Below are 10122 nucleotides of genomic sequence, written 5' to 3' on the forward strand. Positions count from 1 at the left end.
TTGATTTCAAGTTGAATGAAAACAGCATATTTTTGGAACAAGAAATGAAGCATTTGGCTTCACCTCAGTAACACACACCACTCCTGGAAGATTAAATGGACACATGGCCATGCTGCAGGATTGGAACTGAACATTAATCTCCATTTACCCACCAGTTGACAAATAACTCGATTGTATTTAGCTCTTCCGGGTTTAAGTTTGCTCGCTGAGCTGGAAGGTTGTTGTCAGACATTTCATGGGTAACATCATTGGTGAGCCTCCGGTGAAGCACTGGTGTTACGGCCTGCTTTCTGTTTATGTTTCCTTAGGCTGGTGAGGCCATTTCCTATGGTGGTGCCATTTCCTGTGTTGGTGATGTTATTTCCTGTTCTTTTTCTCAGAGGGTGATAGATGGAATCCAAATCAATGTGTTTGTTGATAGAGTTCCGGTTGGAATGCCATTCTTCTAGGCATTCTCGTGCATGTCTCTGTTTGGTTTGTCCTAGGATGGACGCGTTGTCCCAGTCAAAAAGCAGGCTAGGAAGTGGGCCATAACACCAGTGCTTCACTGGAGACTCACTGATGATGTTACTGGTATGGTTTTGAAACGCCTGAAAACAAACCTTCCAGGTCAACAAGCAAACTTACATCCAGAGCCTCCACCTGAGCTACGAATCTTCTCCAAAATTGGTATTTATCTCTGCCAGCTTCCAGATTTTATTTCATTATGTTATAGGTTGGCTGGGGCCAGCATATATTCCCCATCCCCTGTTGCCCCTTGAGAAGGTGGTAGTGAGCTGCCTTCTTGACCTGCTGCAGTCTGTGTGCTGTAGGGCGACCACACAGTGCCATTAGGGAGAGAGTTCCAGGATTTTGCCCCAGCGACACTGAAGGAACGGCCGATATATTTCCAAGTCAGGTGAGTGGCTCAGAGAAGAGCTTGCAGGGGGTGGCGTTCCCATGCATCTGCTGCCCTTGTCCTTTCTAGATAGCAGAGATCATGAGGACCCTCAGCGAATTTCTGCAGTGCATCTTGTAGATGATACACACTGCTAAGACTGAGCATGTGTGGTGGAGGGGGTTTTGTGCAAGAAGATTTTACCTCAACCGAAGGTCATGTTGCGGCTGTACAGGACATTGGTTAGGCCACTTTTGGAATATTGTGTGCAATTCTGGTCTCCCTCCTATAGGAAGGATGTTGTGAAACCTGAAAAGGTTCAGAAAACATTTTCAGGATGTTTCCAGGTTTGGAGGGTTTGAGCTATAAGGAGAGGCTGAATAGGCTGGGACTGTTTTCCCTGGAGCGTCGGAGGCTGAGGAGTGACCTTATAGAGGTTTATAAAATCATGAGGGACATGGATAGAGCAAATATCCAAGGCATTTTCCCTAGGGTGTAGGAGTCCAGAGGTAGAGGACATAGGATTAGGGTGAGAAGGGAAAGATTTAAAAAGGACCTAAGGGGCACCATTTTCATGCAGAGGGTAGTGATTGTATGGATTGAGCTGCCAGGAGAAGTGGTGGAGGCTGGTAGAATTACAACATTTAAAAGGCATCTGGATGGGTATATGAGTAGGAAGGGTGTAGAGGGATATGGGCCAAATGGTGGCAAATGGGACTAGATTAGTTTAGGATATCTGGTCGACGTGGACGAGTTGGACTAAAGGGTCTGTTTCTGTGCTGTGCAGCTCGTAAATCACCCGAGTTACTAATTGAAAGACAAGTTAACACACACCAGTGTGACAATAACAAATATAAGAGAGGGAACTAATCTAAAATGGGGGAGTGAATGCATGCAGCCCCAGTGATGCCCACTGCTGACTCCAGACAGGATACAAGCAAATTAAAGCTGGACTTTACTCTGACCGCTCATTCCTGAGCCCAGTCCTTTCTTGCTGTTTTGTTCCTCGGGTGTCTCTTCAGTGTTTGAACTGGAGAGTTTGTTTCTGATAAGTATCCGGTTCACCCCTGAGGAGTCCTGACACAGTAAAAGTGCCATCCTGTGATCATTAAATAACCCCAAGACCTGAAAATAGCCAGTGCCAAGGAACCGATGAGTGTGGAAACAGTGCCCGTCACCAGTGCCCATACCTGTTCAGGGAATAATGCCTGTGTTTAGCCTGCTTTGCTTCCACCACCAATGCCCCCTCCCGTGACCACTGAGATTAAATTTCTTTTCCCTGTTTAAGGAGACAAAATTGTGTGACCAGGAAACTGCTCTTCCAATTCAAGTTTCTGCTTTCCCTCATGATAGTCCAATTGCAGGCTGTCTCTGAGCAACATGGCAGCATTCCAGAGGGAATTGTGGGAAGGGAAGTGGTTCCATTGAGCGGGTCAGTGGGACTTTAGCCTGAGCAGGGGTTGGGGGGTGGAGGCAACTGAGAGCTAGTGCCCAGGGATTGCTGGACCTTGAGGATCAACAACTACCACCGGGAGGTTGGTGAGAGGGTGAGGTTGCAGAAAGGAAGATGGCTGTAACTGGCCAGAAATGGAAGGAGGCTGCTGGTGGGGAGTTTGCTGGACAGGGCAGGAGATTTTGCAAGGGGTGGGTGGGTGTGGGGGGATGGGTAAAGGAGGAGCCTTCGGGGGAGAAAGAGGAAAGATGGATTCTGCATACTGGGGGATTGGAGATGAAGGGTGCAATGGAAAGGGAACTGTTTAAGCCTGTCAACAAAGGCAAACACAGCGAACCTGAAATCCCTGAGGTAATGAATCCCTTGCAAATTAATGTAGAATCTCTAACTTAAGGCTGCCCTTGTTCAGGCGCTACAATATGGGTAAATACATAATGGATGCTATCATAAGGAACATTGTGTTAATTACTAACTTTTAAATCTGAGATTGAGATGGAGTTAAAAAACAAAGGTGATTACTGCCCAGTTGAAATATTCCAACTGTGTGCTTATGCGGTAGAAACACATCGGCTGTGATCACCTCAGCTTGTGGAAGGTATGTTTAAAATGATGGCTTTCTTTATTTAGAAGTGTCAGAAATATTGAAAAAATCTTTCAGCAAATTATTTCCTTGTCTGCATTCCCTCTAATTTTCTTGCCAGCAACATGGACCTCTGAGGTTCGTGCACAGCAGAAACACCCAGAACCAGAAATCAATATTGATCACAATCACCGTACATTGGAGCACATGCTTAGAGGGAATGTTGTTTCTTGTGCCAAATTCAATAATTTGCTGACTAGGAATTTAATGTCTTGTCTGTTGTGGCTCTAAGTGTATGGGCAATTGATAAATTACACTGGTAATGAATTCTTCTAATTCTGTTTCTGTCCAAAAACATGTCAACACAAATGAAGGAGGTTTTTTTTAGGAAACCCTTAAATCTGACCTCTAAACATCCCGTGCACAGTTCACCTTCCCACACAGACCCCTCTAATCAGACTGAAAACTGCTCTCTAATCTGACTGGAAACCATTGTATCTGACCTGAAACTGCTCTCTGATATGACCAGAAAAACATACTATTCTGAGCAAAAGTCATTCTATACATCCAACTGGAAACGCTCTGTTATCTGACAAGAAACATTTGTTAATCTGACTGAAAACCACTCTCTGATCCGACCAGAGACCATTCTCTGATCCAACCAGAAATTGGTCTCTAATCGGACTAAAAATCACTCTCTAATCCGACTAAAAACCGCTCTCTAATCCGACTAGAAACCGCACTCTCTGATTCGACTAGAAACCGCTCTCTAATCCCACTAAAAACCACTCTCTAATCCAACTAGAAACCACAGTCTAATCCAACTAGAAACTGCTCTCTAATCTGACTAGAAACCACTCTCTAATCTGACTGGAAACAACAATCTAATCCAACTAGAAATCATTCTCTAATCTAACCGGAAACCACTGTCTAATCCAACTGGAAACCATTCTCCAGTCCAATAAGAAACCATTCTCTAACCTGACTGAAAACTGCTATCTAACATAACCAGAAAATCTCTCTAATCTGACCAAAATAACTTCTCTTCTCCAACTAGAAAACTTCTCTAATCTGACCAGAAACATGCTGTGAGCTGACTGAGAAACCACTCTCTCATCCGACCAGATACACCAAATTACCAATTGGTCCCACCCTGAACTCCCTGGTTTTGCCGCTGTTGTCTGAGGTAAACTGAGAGTCAATGCAGTTTCTGCCCCTCGTGTCAATCTCTGACACAGTCTGAACTGGGATAGTGCACCCCTGTGCTCAGGCCCTCCTCTCTCTGAGTTGGATTGGAGGGCAGGATGGAGATCCTCTCAGTTTAGAGCAGCTCCCAGGTCGTACTCTGGAAAAGGGGGACTGTGTCTCCTGGGTACACACACTCTCTTTGAGTAGAGGGAGCAAGACAGCTCACAACTCCCTCTATGGCCAGTGATCCTTGGATACAGCAGGTCAGAATCCTAAACCTGAGACACAACTGGCTGGGGAAATGTGCTGACAGTGATAGGAGAAGCATTTCAGCTGCATCAAGACCATAAGATGTCGGAACAGAAGAAATCCATTCAGTGAGATTGTGATTGATCTGATCATCCTCAACCCCGCTTTCCTTCCTTTTTCCCCACCACCTTCTGTTCTCTTCCTGAAAACATCTCAGTCTTGAATATAATTAATGACCCAGCTCTGACAGTCATTTGCAGTAAATTGCACAGATTCACTTGTCCCTGAAAGGAGACATTTCTGTCTTAAACATGCAATCCATTATCTTGAGATTTAGAGACAGGAACATTGGGATAGGCTCCAATGCTAACAGACCAACAGTGCCAACAGACAGACAACTGCTTCAAACACACTCTCCCCAGCAACACAGACAGTATTTCCTCTGCCCTGAAGCTCTTCAACCATGTCGTGAAACAAACTCGCTACCACAGCCACATTTGTTTCCTCAGTGCCTGCCTCAGTAACACTGTTACCCCACCAATACTCATCAGGTGTAATGCAAACAATAATACTCTCTCCCAGTAACACAGATAGGAATATTCACCCATCCAGGAATACAGACAGGAAGGCTCACCCCCAGTAACACAAAGAGGAATATTCACTCCAGTTACACAGACAGGAATACTTGCTTATAGTAACATAGACAGGAATACTCACACCCAGAAACGCAGACAGGAATACTCACCCCAGTAACACCAGGCAGGAATACTCACACCCAGTAACACAGACATGAATACTCACACCCAGTAACACATATGTGAATATTCACCCCCAGTAACACAGATAGGAATATTCACCCCCAGTAACACAGACAGGAATACTCACACCCAGTAACACAGACAGGAATACTCACACCCAGTAACACAAACAGGAATATTCACCCCCAGTAACACAGACAGGAATATTCACCCCCAGTAACACAGACAGGAATATTCACCCCCAGTAACACAGACAGGAATATTCACCCCCAGTAACAGACAGGAATACTCACACCCAGTAACACAATCAGGAATATTCACACCCAGTATTACAGATATGAATACTCACCCCCAGTAATACAGACAGGAATATTCATCCCAGTAATACAGACAGAAATATTCATCCCCAGTAATACAGACAGGAATACTCACCCCCAGTATTACAGACAGAATACTCACCCCCAGTAACACTGCCAGCAATACTTTCCCCGAGAATCACAGAGAGGAGTACACTCCCTCAGTAACACAGACGGGAATACTCACGCGCCCACCCCCATCCAGAAACATACACAGTAATATTCTTTCCCAGTAACACAGACTATCTCCACCTCGCATGAATCAGCTCATTTTATACCAATTGGGACACTCCCACCAGTCGGACACACCTCCTGGCCCCCAGACACTCCCACACAGTCCTGCCCTAACCCTGTATCCCAGACCCAGAATAATCCTTAGATAATAGATCAGACCCTCCTCTAGCAGGGACTGAGTGGAGCAACTCCGAAAGGACATCACTGATCGACTGCTGCAGTTAATAAGAAATCGAACGAGCGAGGGGAATATCGACGTTGGCTTTTCTTGCCCCGAAAATGTACTACATTTATAAAAAGCCAAATGGGCCGTCTTTCAAATGTATCTCAGGTGGTGCAAAACCCAAGTGCTTTCTCCTGATGCTGCTGCATTTGCATGCAGAATTTAGAATATTCACATCAAAAATACTGAGCTGAATGTGCATGAGGAGTTTGTTGCTTTATGGAAGTCACTTGATGAGAATTGGACATATTAAGGAGCGACTTCCATCGAATTGATGGCTACAATTAATGTTTATCTGGAGGAACAGCATCCGGAGCGCAGATTCCCCATCGTGGAGCTCCTTGGGACGAACCTCGATTTTTGCATGACATAACCAGGCATTTTTGACAAGGTGCCAAACAAGCTTGGTCCTCACGAAGGTTCCAGAGGCTATTCATGGCAAATTTCACCTCCAGCCTACCAAATTGTCCTGACTCTTTGCGATTCACCTACCAGTGCAACAGGTCCACAGTTAGCCACCATCTCCCTGGCCTTACAGTCATCCCTAGAACATCTGGGTAACAAGGCCACCTACATCAGACTCCTACTTATCAATACAAGCTCCGCCTTCAACACCATAATTCCAAACTCAGAAGTCACATGACACTAGGGTACAGTCAGACAGGTTTATTTGAAATTGCAAGCTTGTGAAGCGACTGAATTTGCCTGACAAAGGAGATACACTCCAAAAGCTTGCAATTTCAAATAAACATTTCTGACTATAACCTGGTATGGTGTGACTTCTGACTTGGTCCAACTCAGTCCGACACTTCCACATTATTACCATAATTCCAAACAAACTGGACGTGGGGATGATGCAAAGCGTCAGGTTCCTGGGAGTGATAATCACCAACAATCAGTCCTGGTAACCACACATCAACACAACTGTCAAGAAAACGCAACAACACCACTACTTCCTCAGGATGCTACAGAAATTCAGCAATTAAGGAACTTTACTTAACCCTTCCCACGGACGCCAGTATTAACCCTCTCACTCACCCTATAATTCACCCTCACAGCCCATTATTCTCCCTCTCACTGACCCCATATTCCTCTCTCACTGACCCCATTATTCCCCTCTCACCAATCCCATTATTCCCCCTCTAACTGACCCCATTATTCCCCCTCTAACTGAACACATTATTCCCCCCTCACTGACCTCATTATTCCCCTCTCACTGACCCAATTATTCCCTTCTCACTGACCCCATTATTTCCCCACTGACCCCATTATTCACCCACTCACTGACCCCATATTCCTCTCTCACTGACCCCATTATTCCCCTCTCACCAATCCCATTATTCCCCATCTAACTGACCCCATTATTCCCCCCAAGTGACCCCATTATTCTCCCCTCACTGACCCCAATATTCCCCTCTCACTGACCCCATTATTCCCCACCTCACTGACCCCATTATTCCCCATCTCACTGACCTCATTATTCCCCTCTCACTGACCCAATTATCCCCCTCTCACTGACCCCATTATTTCCCCACTGACCCCATTATTCACCCACTCACTGACCCCATATTCCTCTCTCACTGACCCCATTATTCCCCTCTCACCAATCCCATTATTCCCCCCTAAGTGACCCCATTATTCTCCCCTCACTGACCCCAATATTCCCCTCTCACTGACCCCATTATTTCCCCTCACTGACCCCATTATTTCCCTCTCACTCTCCCAATTTTCCCCCCTCACTGACCCCATTATTCCCCCTCTCACTGACCCTATTATTCCCCCTCTCACTGACCCCATTATTTCCCTCTCAATGACCCTATTATTCCCCCTCTCACAGACTCCATTATTCCCCTCTTACTGACCCCATTATTCCCCTCACTGACCCCATTATTTCTCTCTGACCCCATTATTCTCCCCTCACTGACCCCATTATTCCCCATCTCACTGACCCCATTATTCCCCTCTCACTGACCCCATTATTCCCCTCTCACTGACCCCATTATTCCCCTCTCACTGATACCATTATTCCCCCTCTCATCGACCCAATTATTCCCATCTCACTGACCCCATTATTCACCCTCTCACTGACTCCAGTATTCCCCTCTCACTGACCCTATTATTTCCCATCTCACTGACATCATTATTCTCCCACTCACTGACCCCATTATTCCCCAACTCACAGACCCCATTATTCCCCATCTCACTGATCCCATTATTCCATCTCACCGACCCCATTATTCCCCATCTCACTGATCCCATTATTCCATCTCACCGACCCCATTATTCCCTCTCACCGATCCCATTATTCCCCTTCTCACTGACCCCAGTATTCTCCTCTCACTGACCCCATTATTCCCCATCTCACAGACCCCATTATTCCCCATCTCACTGACCCCATTATTCTCCTACTCACTGACCCCATTATTCACCCTCTCATAGACCGCATTCTTCCCATCTCACTGACCACATTATTCACCCTCTCACTGACCCCATTATTCCCCCTCTTACTGACCCTATTATTTCCCTCTCTCTGTCCCCATTAATCCCCCTCTCACTGACCCCATTATTCACCTTTCTCACCAACTCCATTATTCCACCTCTCACTGACCCCATTATTCCCCCTCTTACTGACCCCATTATTCCCCTCTCACCGACCCCATTATTCCCTCTCACCAACCCCATTATACCACTCTCACAAACCCTCTCACTGACCCATTATTCCCCTCACAGACCCCGTTAATCCCCCTCTCACAGACCCCATTATTCCCCCTCTCACTGACCCCATTATTCCCCTCTCACCAACCTCATTATTCCCCATCTCACAGACCCCATTATTCGCCCTCTCACTGACCCCATTATTCCATCTCACCGACCCCATTATCCCCTCTCACTGACCCCATTATTCCCCTCTCACTAACCTCATTATTCCCCATCTCACTGAGCCCATTATTTCCCACTGACTGACCCCATTATTCTCAATCACTGACTCAATTATTTCCCACTCACCGACCCCATCATTCCCAATCACTAACCCCATTATTTCCCACTCACTGACCCCATCATTCCCCCTCACTGACCCCATATTGCCCCTCTCATTAACCCCATCATTCCCCCCTCACTGATCCCAACATTCCCTCTCACCAACCCCATTATTCCCCCTCTCACTGACCCCATTATTCCCCCTTTCATTGACCCCATTATTCACCCTCACTGACCCCATTATTCCCCCTCTCACTGACCCTATTATTCCCCTCTCAGTGATCCCATTAATCCCCCTCTCTTTGGCCCAATTTTTCCCTCTCTCTGACCCCATTATTCCCCCTCTCACAGACCCCATTATTCCCCTTCTAACTGACCCCATTATTCACCCCTCACTGACTCCATTATTCCCCATCTCACTGACCCCATTATTCCCCTCTCACTGACCGCATTATTCCCCTCTCACTGACACCATTATTCCCCCTCTCACTGACCCCATTATTCCCCTCTCACTGATACCATTATTCCCAATCTCACTGACCCCATTATTCCTCTCTCACTGACCCCATTATTCCCCCTCTTACTGACCCCATTATTCCCCTCTCACCGACCCCATTATTCCCTCTCACTAACCCCATTATACCACTCTCACAAAGCCCATTATTCCCCCTCTCACTGACCCCATTATTCCCCTCACTGACCCCGTTAATCCCCCTCTCACAGACCCCATTATTTCCCCTCTCACTGACCCCATTATTCCCCTCTCACCAACCTCATTATTCCCTATCTCACAGACCCCATTATTCGCCCTCTCACTGACCCCATTATTCCCCTCTCACCAACCTCATTATTCCCCATCTCACTGACCCCATTATTTCCCACTCACTGACCCCATCATTCCCCCTCACTGACCCCATATTGCCCTTCTCATTAACCCCATCATTCCCCCCTCACTGATCCCAACATTCACTCTCACCAACCTCATTATTCCCCATCTCACTGACCCCATTATTTCCCACTCACTGACCCCATCATTCCCCCTCACTGACCCCATATTGCCCCTCTCATTAACCCCATCATTCCCCCCTCTCTGATCCCAACATTCCCTCTCACCAACCCCATTATTCCCCCTCTCGCTGACACCATTATCCTTCCTCTCACTGACCCCATTACTCCTCTCTCAAAGATCCCATTATTCCCCCTCTCACTGACCCCATTATTCCCA

This window comes from Chiloscyllium plagiosum, unplaced genomic scaffold (genome assembly GCF_037043375.1).
Source record: "Chiloscyllium plagiosum isolate Xiang-an unplaced genomic scaffold, Cpla_swu_hap1 HiC_scaffold_44, whole genome shotgun sequence".
Taxonomy (NCBI): domain Eukaryota; kingdom Metazoa; phylum Chordata; class Chondrichthyes; order Orectolobiformes; family Hemiscylliidae; genus Chiloscyllium; species Chiloscyllium plagiosum.